At 46.3% G+C, this 18,368-nt stretch overlaps 1 protein-coding gene across 3 annotated transcripts in view; it reads right to left on the bottom strand.

The window, feature by feature from the left end:
* LOC119164300 (homeobox protein OTX2) overlaps nucleotides 1–18,368 on the bottom strand; it is a 231,649-nt gene that overhangs the window by 73,345 nt on the left and 139,936 nt on the right. The window lies entirely within an intron of this gene.

Below are 18,368 nucleotides of genomic sequence, written 5' to 3'. Positions count from 1 at the left end.
TGTGGAATACACTGTTAGATAGTTTACAATATGAAATTATACTTTCGAACGTGCGAATGCCAAGTCTAGTAGACCCCAAACGACCTAGAATAAATACACCGCTAGTAAGTTTGACGCCTTGTACTTAGTATTTATAGGAGAGACTAAAACAGCTAGACATTTGGTAGAAGATTGATAGACAGTGAAACGGGTAGAACAATAGGCTGTTCTGATTGAAGCGGATGGCGCGAAACACCTTTAGCAATTAACCAACCATCAACGCTCCTGCGCTAGCTAAATTCAGGCCTTCCACATTACGCGTAGGGGCAGGCGTGCCAATGTGCGAACCGGCAAACTGCATTTAAGGCAGCTACGCGAGTCCTTCCCTGTTAAATGGCTTTCTCGTCCTTCGCGTCTCCCTGTTTTGTTCTCACGCCCTCGTCGTCCCCCAAACAAAAAACTTGGCTCGCCGCGACTCGTTTCCGAGAAATTCACGGTTCGTCGATCGGCCGGGTGCCGTACACACCGTAGAGGATAATATATACGTGCACGGCAGCGTCCTCCTATTCCGTTGTACGATACCCCTGGAGTAGCGGCAGCGTATAGATTTTTGCATCGCTAAACTTCTTCGAGAAGGCCGAGCCGCACGCACTGCGATGCCTATCGGTTGCCGTGCACTACCACCCTTCTTCGACGGCGGACGGCGGTGCGGCGACAGCCGCCGAGCGAAGGGGAAAACGCCGCGGCGGCGGGCAAAGGCTAGGCCGCGGCGCTCGAGAAAGTGGGACCCTTGCATCCTCGCCCTCTATCCAAACTGCGGCAACGGCGACGGCGGAAGCTTATCAGCGAGGCCGTCGTCTTTTCTCTGTGTAGCGCGCGCGCCGCGGCCGCTGTTCACATACGTGCGCTCCATGCGGAATCGCGCGGCGCGCGAGCGGCTCTGCGCCGCTCTGATCAGCGACGCGGCGGTCGCTCGTCGTGGTCGGTGGGTGCACGCTCGCGTTTTGTCGCTTCTTTTTTTTTTGAACTGAAGAAGGCGCGGGCATCGCTGCCAGAGCGGAACGCCAGCTTGCCCCCTTTTGCTTCTTCTCTCTTTCTACGGTTCGATGCGTTGTTGATGTTCCCACTGTGCGGTGTTGAGTGCGTGCAGTGTTTCGCCTGCGGTGCCTTGTCTACCGGAGTTCACACTGGATCGGTGTTTGTACAAGTACGATTTTCGTTAAGCGAGTCCATGGATGGCTGTTCCCTGACATTTAAAACTGGGCGCGATGAAGGGAGCTGGTTTTGTTATGTCACTTCGGAGGAAATGTTTGTCCCGGGAAGCACTTTTATGTATTCAATTAAAGTGAAAGTTGCTGAAGGCGCGCAGACTTCAAACTCTCTGGTCGGATAACGCTGAAGCCTAGGCTCGAACTGGCATTAAGCTACGCGAGCTTTTCTAAAAACAAGTTGATAAATGCAGCTTCAATACGAAATGGTACAACTTCATATTTTATCACTATCTCTTATGAAGAACACCATAGAAAAGGGGATAGTGGATTGGGCGCCAGCAATACATTCAACCAGCCAGAGTTCATTAAAATGCACTATCGCTGCAACGGTAGGGTCACGCGTCTCTGCACTAGGCAACGGTTAGTTACACCATTAAGGTAAACATATGCAGCTGCATTGATTGTGAAATCGAAACGATGTATCGGTTATCTTATACGAGATTCCCCAGTGTGGAGTAGCAGGGCAGAGCAAACTCTAGCTCAGGTTGGCATTTCCATCTTTTTGTAAATAAATTATATATATATATATATATATATATATATATATATATATATATATATATATATATATATATATATATATATATATATATATATATATATATATATATATATATATATATATATATATATATATATATATATCTATATATCTATGCGACATTCGGTGGTAGATCTTGCAAAAAGTTGAGTTTGTCGTGCAATGCATATAATGCACAACGCATTAGTATGGCGGGTAATGAAACGTGTACCGGAGGAAAAGGGCTGCAGAGGGCAATGAAGATTAGATCGTGCAGCAAGATTTGGAACTCGAAGGCATCTGGGATGAGGTCAGTAGGAGTGATATGGAGGCCGTTGAAAACGGGGCACATGCAGTACAGTACATTGTTTTTATACGAGATAGTGAAAATACACGAAATCGAATATTTGTTCGCGAGCTCGCCGGGAATTTCATAGAAGATTGTTATCTCTCTCTCTCTCTCTCTATCTCTCCCTAGAACACGTCCTTGCGGCAGTTTGTAGGCTTGTAGGTCAGCACTACAGCGGACGTGTTCACCCTGCTCGTCTGCAGATATTTTGTAAGTAACGCGTTTGGAAGAGAACGAAGCGAGCATGGCGCAGCTACTGACTGTCCCTACTTGAGACCTTATAAGTCCAGGAGTTGTGGATATGAATTCGAACTTCCTAATGCGACGCATATACGAGCAGACCGTGGATTGCCCGATTTCATCGCTCCTTGGTGTCCCATCGGTCCACTGGCGAAACGTAAAAGCACCTGGCATGATGATGATGATGATGATGATGATGATGAGTAGTTTTTAGTGGCGCAAGGGCCAATTGATGGCCAAAGAGCGCCATTTCAATTGACTACAGATATGAACAATGATATGGTGCGTGGCTGTAAAGGGGCCTTAACATTCCGCGCTCTAAGCACCTGGCATGAGAGTTACTTTTCTGTTACCACCAATGCAGACAATTCCGTATTGTATTGTAGAAAGCTGGGTGAGGTCGTACGAATACAATTTGGGAAACTTCCCGAGTGCACACCACAGGCAAGGATGTGAAGAGAGAAGACAACCAAGGGCGCTCTGAGCGATGACTCACGTACGATGACGTACGTGAGCGATGACTAATGGGTCTGTTTTTCGTTGTTGGCGTAGGTATGTGCGTGCGTGTTGAAATGCGTGGTCCCATTGCCCGTTTATATCGTCTGCATTCAGTATGTTACATTTAACCTGTATTTTGAACATTTAGTTAAAAAAAAATTTGGAACCACAAGTCACTAATACTGCATACCAACGAGAATAACCTCTCTGAATACGCGCTCATAAAGTCTTGAGAACGCCTCCTATGTATAAAGAATGAGTAGATCGTAAGAGTTGCTCGGTTAGACTTGATGTAAACGGAAAAAGTAACTGAATTATAAATAAGAGTACAAATTCTTCACTCGCTAAATCGGTTGATGTGAGGGCCAACCAAGAATAAAATTTATCTATCTATCTATCTATCTATCTATCTATCTATCTATCTATCTATCTATCTATCTATCTATCTATCTATCTATCTATCTATCTATCTATCTATCTATCTATCTATCTATCTATCTATCTATCTATCTATCTATCTATCTATCTATCTATCTATCTATCTATCTATCTATCTATCTATCTATCTATCTATCTATCTATCTATCTATTTGTCTATCTATTTGTCTGTCTGTCTGTCACGGTAAGGGTAGCCTATTAATGTCAAAGTAGTGACATAATAAGGCGGCGTTGCCATTATAATTGGATCCATGATATATGTCACCATTCACTGTCGAATAAAACTTCCTAGTGCACTTTTTTAAGTTTGTTTACTGTCTACCTGAGGTTAGGTTTTCTCAAATAAGAAGAAAGCGCTATTGCGTACGAGACTTCCTGACTTAATCAGACTGGACCGTAAATCTTGGCAAAGCGACAACGCACACATGCGAGGTAAACAGAACTGTGTATTGACATTCTAATCTTGTATGCGCACAAACAGACGTAACTGTCGAAAATGCGAGAGCCGGTACAGGTGTGTCCAGCGTGCGAAGGAGACGAACCGAGGCCAGTTACACCCGAAAGATGTCCGATCGCGATAGACACCAAAGGGGTAAGCGAGGAACCGGATGTAAACGTTGCAGAAGTGTTCGTGAATTAACAGAGAAAAATGTGTTCTTGAATGAACCTTATGTGTACAGACGAATCATGCCACGACACCAACGAACTTGCCCAAATACGGGCGTGGGACTTAGTAATGACGCAGCTCTGCCTAAATGTGTAATTTGCATTCAGATAAGATAAGACAAACCAATGAGTGTCGCGAACGCTTAATTAGTTGCCATGTGTACCGCACCCGACATGAACGACACTCAAGACTGCAGGACCTACATCCGAACTGCATGTCCGACAAAGTGGATGACGTACAGCCTTTTTGTTTTTGCTGTTTGCGTGCTGCAACGAAGCGGCCAAGCGCGATCAATCGGCAGCAAGCCATTGAATGAAGTCGTTCGACCGACTTTCCTGCAGGCTAAACGTTGTTTGAATGAGCGAACGATTTCTGCTCCGCAGCTATACATGGACCTGTGGCAGTGCGACGAAGGTTTACATTCATGATTTGATTTATATGTGGTGTTTCACGTCTCAAAACCACCATATGATTATGAGAGACGCCGTAGTGGAGGGCTCCGGAAATTTCGACCACCTGGGGTTTCTTAACATGCACCCAAATCTGAACACACGGGCCTACAGCATTTCTGCCTCCGTCGGAAATGCAGCCGGGATTCGATCCCGCGACCTGCGGGTCAGCAGCAGAGTACCTTAGCCATTAGACCACCGCGGCGGGGCACGAAGGCTTACATTCGCCACAACCGCGAGCACTTCGGTTTACCTTGCCGTCTTTCATAATGGGTATGTAAAATACCAACAAAACCTATCAGACGTCAAACATTGTTAAACAGGCATTGAACATTCTATGAACATGAACAGTAATTGCTGTCCACCTTTCCATAAGTCCCAGAAATATTTCACTGCAATCACGGACCAAGGTAGAGAAATCGATGTTGAGACATATCTCCCAAAAACATTTGATTGTAGTCACAGACCAACACCCCGTAGCGTTTTGAGCTATATCGTAATAGTGATCACCTTGTCTCACAAACATGACTAAAATTGTAAACGACAATTTCACGGTATACAGTCGTCACATAAGCCGTCACAGTGATTCCGTGTATAGTATATAAAGATGGACATCGTCATATTGCTCAATGTGAAATACACTGTAGCGGACAAGGCATGACGAACTGGATTTTGTAGCCTCTAGCTTGGGTGAGGGAAAGTGCGGTGAGGCTTTAGGGTGAAAGTGCCCTTTTCGCCGCCCCCCCCCCCCCCCTGCTGCCAATGTCCATGCTTTCATCACATTTCCGTTACAGTATTTAAAGGCCCGTTTTCTTTTCAGTATATAGCACTACGTTCGGTAGCAGCAATGTCTTGAAAAATGATTACGTCCGTGAGGCGGCTACATATGTAGCTGTGGAATTCCACCACGGGCAACGGCAGACGCATATACCAAGGAGGTTTGCAACAAAGCACACACCCGTGCGCTACGTTTCAAGGGCAAGTTGTAAGACTAAGTTTTAGTGTGACCGAAATTGATCTCTGTATTTGTTGCCTTTTTCTGGTGCTTGGAGCTTGCTGTTCCGAACGCCAGAAAAAGGCAACTAATACCCAACAAAGCTCCTCCTCAACATTATCTGGAGTATATACCCTCATCCACATAACTCCATGTAAGTAATCCAGAGCCACTTTCTCTTCCCTCAAAGTGGTGTCCTTCGTAGCCATTCTGTGCACATTACAGAGTCATCGAACCGGACATTTCCTTAGAGCGATGATGTCCCCTAACTGCATTGGTCTCGGGAGAGACAGCACACAAAATCAACTGATCTGCAAGAGCGTGGTATTTCGTACCGCATGCAATTGACTTCCGTAGCCACGTCGAGCAGTTCCAAACTCGTGAATCTGCGGCCAGGGCGTTTGTGCGACCTGAACACACGTGGTCCAGCAAAGCCGGTGTTCAGCCCAGGGTGGTCCGTATACAAACTCGAAAAGGCTGTTATACTGCCATGGTCTACTTTCTGCAGCCTAGTTGGACCACCACCTGGTTGACTTATTGCCTGGTTCGGACAGAGGGAAATGAAATGGCCATTTTAGCAACATGAATAAGAACTCCAGTTCATATTCACGACAGTCGAACCACCGTGAACAATGCGTTGCCTTTGTGTACAATCTGAACGCTGCCCTGATATAGGACTCGACATACCAACCTCGGCTATAAGTCGCCCGTGTCCGACGGTATATCAAGTACATCCACGACCAACCATTGGGGATGGGTCGATGCACGCAAGGCCGGCGTGCAAAACAGCAATATATATCCATGGGCGTACACATCCTCCCAGGTCGTGGTCAAGGGCTTCTTCGTCCTCGGCCATTGGCAGCTCGATGCGCCAGACACATACACACGCACTCGGAGCCCGTCCCGCCGATGAAACCGGTTCAAGCATGGACAGCCTCGTCTCGACTCGAAGAGTGTAAGAGTGCGCGTGTGTGTACACATGAGTATGTACACCGTGCACGCACATACATGCGCTCACACAAGGGCACAGCACACACAGACTTGCACGAGAAACTCGAACGACCATCGCTGAACGCGCTGCCGTTGACAGGGAGTTGGGTCCGTCCGTTCCAGAAAGGACACACCCACAGGCAATCATCGAAGACAATGAGGGACGGACCGGTATCCCGGAGCAACTATGCGGCCACGTCATCGAGTGCGTTCATAAATAGACGGATCTTGACACGAGAGGGTGCGCTTGATGTGATGTGTTTACTTCACACACGCAAACGCCGCCGAGTCGCGAACTTGCGCGTAAGAACTATAGAGAACGACGGTGCATAACAGTGGCACTGTTGATGACAGTAGTTCAACTGCGTGCCGGTGCTAGAAGTGGTGGACACACCCGCAATCATAGGAGACAAATGCCTCTTCATCGGCTGGTGTTTCATTATTACGTTAAGCTTTATTGGCGCAAGGGCATCTAAGGCCAAAGAGCGCCAGTACAAGTGTTGTTTCATTTCGGCTATTAGTTTAAAAATTAAAACAAATGATTAAAGCATGATTAAAATTGAAACAAATATCTACGAACCATTTAAAACACAGTGCATTTAGAAAGAATGTCACTTTGTTAAAAAAAAATTTCATTTTGTTGGCTGAAGTCTGTGATGATAAATTAGTCTGCAAGGCCCAAGACCCTCGCAGCTGAAGTCCTTGCCTGAGCAAGAACTGCGAAGGCTCAGACATACTTTTTATGCACCAGGGGGTACCTCACACTTGAGGCGCAGCCTGGTGCATAGGATGGAATGATATCATTGTTGAAAATTTCACTTTCCCAAGATAATGAAGAAGTCTCTTAAGGTCAACCACTGCATCAAGTGATAAAAACAGCGCTGGATGAAGTGGGATATGATATCGATAGAGCTCCCTGAAATGAGTCGGTCGTGCTTGGTGAAGCACAGGACATTGTATGAGGGCATGCACAACGGTTAGACTCTCTCCACAGTGTATACATGTAGGTGGATCAGTGCCTGTCAAAAGGTGTTTATGTGTGGCATAAGTGTGGCCTATTCTGAGCCGTGTTAAAGTGACTTCGGCGAACCTGTTTGAGTTTTAGTGGGATAACTTTTCTCAGCTGGGGTTTTACAAGGTGGAGTTTGTTGTCGACTTCTCTGTCCAATTCAGCTTGCCAGTGGTTGCGTAGACCTCTATGTACAACAGCTTTTAGATCTACACCCGGAACAGAGGTTATATCTATGGTTTGCCGACCAGCGGCTTCTCGTGCATTCTTGTACACTATTTCATAGCCAACAATTCCAGAATGACCTTGAACCCAGCAAATAACAATAGAAAGTTTTAGGTTGTAGGCTGCATAGATTTCGTTAAGGAGCTTGTTGAAAGTAGGGTTCTTGCTGTACTTGCCACAAGACAGGGTTCTGACAACACTTAAAGAATCTGTGTACACTATAGACTTTTGTATCTTGTGTTGTTTAATGTGTTGTATAATAAGCAGGATACCATAGGCTTCCGCTGTGAAAATGCTGGTATGTGTATGCATGGTTCTGGTGTCCGAGAACTTTTGTCCATAGGCTGCACAAGATACAGATGTTTGAGACTTTGAGCCATCAGAGAAGAACGCGGTTGAACGATATTTGTGTTCAAGGGCCAAGAAATGTTGCTCAATGAGTGCACTTGGACAATTTTCCTTTATGACGTCTTTGAAAGACCAGTCACAAGTGACTGGACACTGCTGCCAGGGAGAGAAGTGTTCGACATGGTCACTTTCCTCTAAGTCATTTAAAAAAATAGCAAGTTTTTCTACTGCAGGTCTTATTGCCAATGGAAATGGTGGGGCGATAGAAGGACGGTTCAGGTATAACTGGGTACTAGACACATCGTTTATAAGTGTTTTGCATGGGTGCTGCTTCAAAGACATGATCTTAACTGCATAGTTGACTCCTAGATACGTGCGCTGATAGTCTAGTAGCCACTGATCTGACTCTGCATAAAGGCTGTGAATAGGGCTGGTACGGAAGGCACCAAGTGCCAGCCGGATACCTAAGTGGTATGCAGGGTCTAACATTTTCAGTGCTGTCCCTGAAGCTGACTGATATACTATGCATCCATAGTCTATGCGTTCAGGTATAACTGGGTACTAGACACATCGTTTATAAGTGTTTTGCATGGGTGCTGCTTCAAAGACATGATCTTAACTGCATAGTTGACTCCTAGATACGTGCGCTGATAGTCTAGTAGCCACTGATCTGACTCTGCATAAAGGCTGTGAATAGGGCTGGTACGGAAGGCACCAAGTGCCAGCCGGATACCTAAGTGGTATGCAGGGTCTAACATTTTCAGTGCTGTCCCTGAAGCTGACTGATATACTATGCATCCATAGTCTATGCGTGACAGAACCAGGCTTCGAAACAGAGATATGAGACAGTGCCTGTCTGTCCCCCACGACTGATGCGATAAAATCTTTAAAAGGTTCATGGTCTTGAGACATTTTAACTTCAGCTGTTTTATGTGCTAGATGAAGGTGAGTTCGGAATCAAAAATTACACCGAGGAATTTTTGTTCTTTCGCGGTAACTATGTTTTGTCCATTCATTAGTATGCAGGGGTCAGGATGCACACCTCGTCGTCTCGAGAAATGATGATATATGGCGTTTTTGGCGCAAGGGCCATTTGATGGCCAAAGAGCGCCAGTTCATGGGACAAGGAATGTGGACGATGATTGTGATTAGCGGCTGTATAAGGGCCATAAAATTCCTCGCGGTAAGGCGGGTAAAAACATACAAGTAGTAAAATCATGACCATGCCGTGAAAGGTGTGTGGTGCGAATAGGTGATGAAAGTTGGTGATAATAAAAGACGATGGTGGATATGTATGGCATTAGCACAAGTGCCTCACCCGTTCATGCCCTTGCGTCCAAGGGCCGTGAGGCAAGTGCTTTCTTGTGTAGCCACCGCAGCGAAAACCTCTCAGGAGAGGTCGTGCTACGGAATGCCGGGGAATATGATATGAAAACTATGAATTTCTCTTAAAAACGCGAATAATGACTTATGACTAAAAAGCGGTTCCCTACCGACGAACATTGCAGGGTGTAAAGGTATTTGTTGTCGGTAGGGTAATGGAAAGTGTTGTTTTCTTAGAGCGTCCAATTCTTTGCACTGAATTAAAATGTGAAGGACTGTTAATCCTTCACCACATCTGTCACACAATGGTGGATCCCCACCGGACAAAAGGTGTGTGTGTGTCGTGTATGTGTGTCCTATCCTGAGTCTCGTTAGTATTACCTCTGTATGACGCGATTTCGATACAGGCAGCCAATGACCAAGGTGTGGCTTAATAACGTGTAGTTTGTTTTGTGTGTGTGTATCCCACTTGCTCTGCCAGTATACTCTGAGGTTTCGTTTGAGAGACGGCTTAAGATCAACGGCTGGGATTGATATGGGTGTAGGGGCAGTGCTTTTGTGGACGGATGCAGCGAGCTGATCCGCCCTCACGTTGCCTTGAATCTCACGGTGCCCTGGCACCCAGCACACTACAACATGTTGTTTGAGTGTGTATAGTGTGCATAAAATGGAATAAAGTGAGACAAGGACTGGGTTTTTGTGTTTTTTAAGAGTGTGCAGAGCCGTTACTACACTAAGGGAGTCTGTATAAATTACTGCTTTTTGTATTTGTAATTGCTTGATGTGTTTAGCCGCCACAAGTATCGCGTAGGCTTCCGCTGTGAAGATACTTGTGCCTGGATGTAGAGGGCCAGCATCCGAAAAGGATGGGCCGACAGCAGCGTAGGACACAGAGGAGTTAGACTTGGAGGCATCTGTAAAGAACTCAGGACGTGTGTATTTGTGTTGAAGTTCCAGGAAGTATGTTCGGATATGGGCAATAGGCGCATGTTTTGTAACTTCAAGAAAGGACACATCACAGTCTATAGTCTGCCATTGCCACGGTGGCAGATATGCTACAGGATCCATTAAACTATGTTCAAGTGAGACTCCAGTTTCCTCAGCTAGACTTTTCAGGCGAACTGAGAAGGGCTGCCTCATCGAAGGCCTGTTTTGAAACAGAATGGAGCTCGACAAATCAATAATAGTGGAGTATGAGGGGTGCTTCTTATCTGCTTTCACCTTGAGGAAATAAACAAAGGACATGTAAGTTCTCTGCAGATGAAGCGACCACTCATTCGACTCAACATAAAGGCTTTCTACGGGGCTGGTGCGAAAAGCACCCGTAGAAAGGCGGATGCCCAAATGGTGCACGGGGTCAAGCATCTTCAAGGCACTTTGAGTGGCAGACTGATAGACAACGGCCCCATAATCTAAGCGGGTACGAATAAGGCTTCTATAGAGGTTCATGAGGCATTGCCTATCACTACCCCACATAGTACGTGACAACACTTTTATAACATTCATGGCTTTTAAACATTTTGTTTTTAAATACTTGATATGCGGTACGAAGGTCAACTTGTTGTCCAAGATTAAGCCTAAGAATTTATGCTCGGCTTTGACGGACAGACGTTGCCCGTTCAGCCGAATGTCAGGTTCCGAGTGCATGCCTCTCTTTCGAGAGAACAAGACACACGTGCTTTTTTGTGGGTTAAGTCGAAATCCGTTTTCGTCTGCCCATTTGGAGACCTTATTTAAACCCATCTGAACCTGCCGCTCACACATGGCTAAGTTGCATGACTTGAAGCCAAGCTGAACGTCGTCGACATATGTACAATAGAACATCATGCGGGGAATGGACAAGTGCAAAGAATTCATTTTGATGATAAAAAGTGTGCAACTAAGCACACCACCTTGTGGCACGCCTGTTTCCTGGACAAATGTTTGGGAGAGCACACTGCCTAGACGGACACGGAATGTCCGGTTTGACAGGTAACTTTCGATTATATGAAACATTCTTCCGCGCACACCAAGGTGGGACAGGTCTCTTAGAATTCCGAAACGCCATGTTGTATCATACGCCTTTTCGATATCGAGGAACACAGAGAGAAAATATTGTCTATGGACGAAGGCGTCTCTTATCTGTGCCTCGATACGAATGAGGTGGTCTGTGGTGGATCTACTTTCTCGAAACCCGCACTGAAATGGGTCGAGCAAATTGTTTGTTTCAAGAATATGTAGAAGTCGGCAGTTTATCATTTTTTCGAATACTTTGCACAAGCAGCTTGTAAGTGCAATAGGCCTATAACTTGAAGCTAAAGAAGGGTCCTTGCCCTCTTTCAAAATGGGAATAATAATCGCCTCTTTCCAGGAGGTAGGGATAGTGCCAGAAAACCAGATAGCATTGTATAAACAAAGTAAGGTTTTTCGTGTTTCGGCTGGTAGGTTTTTTAACATTTCATACACCACACGGTCAGAACCTGGGGCAGAAGTACTGCAGGAGTTTAGAGATGTTCGGAGCTCAGCTAGACTGAAAGCTTGGTTATATGCCTCGTATCTAGTGGATTTATGTTCTAGTTTCTGCTTTTCTATTCTTGTTCTGTATTTTTGGAAAGTGTCAGTATAGTGGGACGAGCTGGATACCCGTTCAAAGTGTGCCCCGAGGAAGTTTGCCTGATCTTCCAAGGTATCACCCTGAGTGTTTACGAGTGGAAGTGTGTGTACTTGTTTTCCTGCTATCCTACCGACCATGTTCCAGACTTTAGCCTCCTGTGTGTATGAATTGATCCCTGACAAAAACTTCTGCCAGCTTTCTCTTCTGGCCTGCCGACGGGTTCTCCTGCCTTGAGACTTTATTTTCTTAAAGCTCTCAAGGTTTTCCGCTGTCGGCGAGTTGCGCAGCAACCTCCATGCCCTGTTCTGTTCCTTTCGCGCATTACGACACTCTGTGTTCCACCATGGGACGTGTCGCTTGCCGGGCTGTCCAGATGTTTGTGGGATGCATTTGGCTGCTGCGTTAATAAGGAGAGCTGTGAAGTACTGCACAGCTTCATCTATGCTTAGTCCACATATGTCAGTCCAAGATAACTGAGCATTGTTATGAAACTGTTCCCAGTCGGCTTTGTGTATAAGCCATTTGGGAACATGTGGAGGATATTCATATGTTATTGGTGTACTCAAAACTAAAGGGAAATGGTCACTTCCGTATGGATTATTTATGACTTTCCACTGAAGTAATGGTACAAGTGACGGAGATGCGATACTGAGGTCTATGGAGGAGTAAGTATTGTTTGCAAGGTTATAATATGTTGCCTGTTTTCTATTCAACAGACAAGCACCCGATGAAAAGAGGAACTGTTCGATGAGACGACCTCGTGCATCACATCGACAGTCACCCCATAAACCGCTGTGCGCATTCAGGTCCCCTAGAACCAGATAAGGTTCTGGTAACTCGTCTATTAAAGAGTGAAAATCATGTTTTTCCAGGCGGTGTTGCGGCGGTATGTATAGAGAGCAGATGGTGACGAGCTTATTCAATAGAACTGCTCGAACAGCCACTGCCTCTAGGGATGTTAGTAGTGGTAGATGGCTACATGCTACTCCTCGATTAACAATAATGGCTACACCACCAGATGATGCCACAGCATCATCTCTGTCCTTTCGAAAGACAACATATTGACGCAAAAAATTTGTATTCTTGGATTTTAAGTGTGTTTCCTGTACACACAGCACTTTTGGAGAATGTTTGTTTAGAAGTTCTTGGACATCGTCGAGGTTTCGAAGTAGTCCTCTGACGTTCCATTGTATAATTTGTGTCTCCATTATGGGAGTGAAGAAGTGCTGTGTGTACGAAATGAGTGTGGCTGGTGTCTAAAGAGAGAAGTGACTTATCTTACAGAGCCTTTCGAAGGCCCTGTAATTACCGTTTTGTCTTTTTTAGAGCGGTCGAGGGAACCCCGCCGCTCTTTTGGCGCAGTCTGCGCCGGTGCAGTTGATGTGTCCATCGCCTCAGGAGAGGCGACAGATAATGTTTTCGTTGTAGGCTTCGTCGTGACAGACGGAGCCTTAAACCCCACCGGGCTGGAGGTCGAGGGGACCTCTTTAGTTTGTGTGGTGCCCTGGCTGCTGCCAAGGTTCACAGGCGCCTTCGGTGGGGCTGTATTCAAGGAGGGTGGGGCAGCCGAGGCTGCTCCCCCCATGGGGGCTTGTGGCGTTTGCCTCGGCACGCTGGGCGTGGTCGAAGGCATTGCCGAAAAACGAAGTGGTGCTGACCCCCCTCGCGCCACTTCGACGTACGATGTGTTCCCAGAAAAATGCGGGGAAACGCGCTGCCGTGCTTCACGGAAGCTTATGTTCAATTTAAACTTTGTACTAATAATTTCCTTTTCCATTTTCCAGGCCACGCATGACCTGGAATATGCAGGATGGTCACCCTCACAGTTTGCACAGTGCACTTGTAGCTGACAGTCATCGTCAGCGGTATGACCTTTGGTGCCGCATTTTGCGCAGGTAATCTGTCCTCGGCAGCTCTGGGAGCCGTGCCCGAACCTCTGACACTTAAAGCAGCGCCTCGGGTTGGGTATGTATGGTCTAACTGGCAGTTTAAGGTATCCTGTTGCTATTTCAGTTGGGAGGGTGCTAGATGCGAAAGTGAGTATGATGTGCTTCGTTGGGATTTCCTTATTTTCTCTTCTTATTTTGATACGCTGCACCTGAATGACATTTTCCTCTTTCCAGCCTGTTAGAAGTTCATCATCAGAGAGGTCCATCAGGTCTCCATCTGATACAACACCCTTCACTGTGTTCATGGTTCGATGTGGTGTGATTGTGATAGGCTGATCCCCAAATGCTGTGAGTTTATGTAGTCTCTGGAACTGTGCGTTGTCTTTTACTTCAAGTAACAGGTCACCACTGGCGGTCTTTGTGGCCTTGTAGCCTGCGCCCAGCGTTTCTATAAGGCATTTCGATACAAGGAAAGGTGAAATGTTTCTAGCTTTCTTTTCTGTATTTTCACAATGGATAATGTGGTATTTTGGGAAGTTGTCTTTTTTGTTCGGGAGAAATTCAAGAATTACATCGGTGCGCCACCTCTTAGAGGGGCGATTAGTTGTGACAGGGCTAGGGGTTCCCATAAATTTGATATCTTTTTCGGCGGCCATGCCAGCCACCCACTACCGAGCCCAACAAGGGGACGCTGCGAGACGCGAAGGAGGCGCAGGCGCCAGCTGTACATGGCCGCTATAACCTAATATATCTACCCAAGGTTGGATATTTACACTAGGTTAACCCTTGCCGCCAGGAAAAATTGGAAGTAAAATGAAGTGAGGAGAAGACAGGAAAGATGTAAAGTGAGAACAAAAGACGAAGATGTAGGGAGAGAGAGATAGGAAAAGGCGACTGCCGATTTCCCCTGGGTGGGTCAGCCCAGGGGTGCCGTCTACGTGAAGCCGGGGCCAAAGGGGTGTGTTGCCTCTGCCGGGGGGCCTTCAAGGTCCAATCACCCAGCGTCGGCTCAACCCCCAGGATCCCCTTTTCCCCGGACACGGCAAAGCCACGCACGGCTAGGCGTGGGAGGGAGTAGAAACTCCCCCGTTAGCTCGGGTCCGTGGTGTCGCTACACACCAAACGCCTACTTGCGCAGGCGCCCCTGCGGGGGTCGTCTCGAGAAAAGCACACTAGTAGTCTTGTCAGTGTTAAACTTAAAACCATTCTCGTCAGCCCATTTTGCAAGTCGGTTAACACCTAACTGTATCTGGCGTTCGCATACAGTCAAGTTACACGATTTGAAACTAATTTGAATGTCGTCCACGTATACAGAGTACGATATCGCAGGTAGAATAACAGAGCGAAGAGAGTTAATTTTAACTATATATTGTGTGCAGCTCAGTACTCCTCCCTGCGGCACTCCATTTTCTTGAAGAAATGTGCGCGATAACACAGTACCTATTCTTACACGGAACTTCCTTTCAGACAGGTAATCTTTTAAGATGGTAATCAACCTGCCTCGGCTGGTGTTTCGTAGCAATCAGAGCCACGCCATCAACCGTACGCTTGAACAAACGGGCCTGGATACAGGCAAGCAAAATAATTAGGAATGTTATTCTGCTACGGGCAAATCTATAGCCCTGCAATGGTTGCCTTCGTCGAACAATATAGTTGTTGTAGTGCTCCCAATTAAACGCAGAACGCAAGACATGAATATACAGACTATAAAACAAGAGATTGTTCCACACCCTTGTGCATGGAAGAGACATGTTTTCACGAGGACATTGCAAGAACAAGAGACGACTCCATATCTAAGTGCATGCAAATGATATTTTGTTTTCAAAGAAAAAACATTGAAAGCATGTAGAAGAACTTGTTTTGGTTTCTCCAATAGCTTCTTGGGAATTAATGTTTATAGGTATGTGAATGGTGAAACTCTTGGGTCCGAATCACTATATTGTCTGCATAACGAGCAACTTGCTGCTGTAAAATCATGCACACTGTAATTTGTGTACACATTGTGCACACGATCCACAATGCACACAAACTTACAGTGTGAACACTGTGCAGCATCCAGTAGGACTGCTGTGGTCGATGACCCGAGATAGTGTATTGTCACGCGCGTGTCTCATCTTTCACTTTTGTTTCATTCAGTTGTCGCCCACAAAGCCTGTAAGGAATGCTCAGCGCAAACTGCGCCACATTGTTCGAGAAGGTTTCGCGATTATTGCAGATCGTTCTGTTAACATCGCGTGCAAGACGCGAACACTCAAGATAAATCCAGAGCTTGCGCGAAGACGAGTGATCGGGCTGGAATATTCCACGGTACGTGCTTAAATGCCGACACGTTTCTCCGCTTGTCAGCTGATCGATGGCACATGTATAAATGCCAACACGTTTCTCCGCATGTCAGCTGATCGATGGCCGACGCTCAGTTCGCCGCTATCAGTGCCAGCGAGTATCGCTTTAACCTGACTTTCCGTTCACCAGCCACAAGTACGGCGGAATGAACATTTTCATCATGGGCCTACAGTCTGCTCCCGTCGTCGACGTCACGGCCCCGTGACAGCATATGTTGACACAAACCCTTACATGCGAATAATGGTTCGCTACGAACTCACGAGATATAGAAAGGAGTACGCATGCGCAATCCAGCCGATGAGAGGAATACGACTTCTCACTGGAGAAACGATTGACAGACACACCCTGTCAATCAAAAGGCGATGCGCCAGTCGGTCTCTCGTCGTTACAGCAGCCACGTCATGTATAGCATTTGTATACAGATGAAGCAGCACTTGCTCTTAGGTTGCAGATACCAGCGGGCGACACCTTCCAGGAAAGAGCGCAAAAGGGGGGCGCCGATCCTTCGGTGCACTCGCAGAACAAGCCAGAGTTACGCATGGTTGCCACGAAGTGAAGGCCACCTTGTCCGGCGCTTACCCACTCTACGATTACATCAACTCACAAAAGCGATTTTCGGGTTAAACGATGTGTACCACGAACTGTGGAGCCAATTTTCAGCCGCTCCGTTATACACTATTCGTTCTAAAGACGAGAGTACCTCGACGCAAAAATTTTTGTCTGTCTGTCTGTACATTTGTCTGTCCACAATAACAATACTCTAGACGGCCCCGAACGATACTTCAAACGGCCAACCCCATCCACAGCGCCCACCAATGTTGCTCAAGTTTCAGCGTTCATACTTGTGCCATTGTCAATTAGAAAGCAATTATTGCGCATATATGAGACACCATAAGAACATGTCAATATTCTCTCTGTGTGTCTTTATACTACAGAAGGCATACATAAGTAATTCCAAGGACCTTAGCATTTATTACGCTGCACTGACAATGCGCTCAACAAGGCAAGCGTTTCCGACGCTTTGCTAAGACTAAGGCGACACGGTGGCGGCACCTGCCCGTCGCTTCGAGTTCTAAACCTTATCGCCTCCAAGACAGGCACGCACGCCTTCCTTCGTTTTCGAAGATAACTGCCAGAGAGCGCTCGTGTCTAACGTGCCTTGATGCGCTCGTGTGCCTTCGCTGCACGGATCTAGACACTAACGAAGCGCCTCCAGAATACAATAGACCGATTTTCTCGAGCCCCCCGAGTAAAGACTATTTGAAGGTAAGATCTGGGCCTGCACCATACGATGTTTGATGAAACTCGATATGATGATGGACATTTTGTTCATGCATAATTAATCAGTATATCTTATATAACGACAATACTTTAAAGGAAATGCCACGGCAATGATAACGTGTACGGAATCCTTCTATTGAACCATTCGTACCAGATAGTTTCAACCGCACTGCGTAATTCGGGGGAATCCACGAAGATTGCGAACCATTTGATGTCATTCACGACCGAAATATACAGTTTATGTAATACGACACTGTAGGACCACAAAATTGTGCCAAAGTGATCGTTCCTTCAAAAAAATAGCAATTTAGCAAGCTCGACTTCAAGGAGTCACAAATATTTGGACCTGCAGTTATGGTACACTGCAATTTCTCTACCTGACGGCCCGTCACCACTGGCATGTTTGCCCAAACTGGTGTAACGTTTTCACGCACGGCAGAGAGCATTTGTTGCTGCAAGGTCCTTCCCCGGCCATGGAAATCCATTGTGGCGTCTATCTGTTTGTGCAGCGTAGTTAGGCGCACGTCCTCTCACGAGACAGAAAAGATGCCGATCGAAAATTACAACCACCTGGGGTACTTTAACGTATAGTCTAAGTCTACGCGTACGGGCCTTTGGCGCTTCGCCTCTTTCCAAAAGGCGACTGCGTAGCAGGGATTCGATCCCTCGACCCACGGGTCTGCAGCCAAGAACCGTACAGCCAACGCGACATGGGGTAAGAAAAGAAAACGTATAGACAACTGAATACTTATACTAAGATTGGGTAACAATGTCGCAGCTTTTTGTTATATTTCGGAAATATTAACTAGCGCCCCACAAAAATCTCAACTGAAGAGTTAATGCTCCTACACAATTAAAGTAATCGAATTTAAAAATTGAATTGACATCACGCGACGCTTTCGCTTACTTAGGTAAATTGCATACGCTTCACCAAGGCTGTCAAACAGGACTCCGTAAACAGT

This window comes from Rhipicephalus microplus, chromosome 8 (genome assembly GCF_043290135.1).
Source record: "Rhipicephalus microplus isolate Deutch F79 chromosome 8, USDA_Rmic, whole genome shotgun sequence".
In the NCBI taxonomy this organism is placed as follows: domain Eukaryota; kingdom Metazoa; phylum Arthropoda; class Arachnida; order Ixodida; family Ixodidae; genus Rhipicephalus; species Rhipicephalus microplus.
This window is presented reverse-complemented; position numbering and strand designations above follow the sequence as displayed.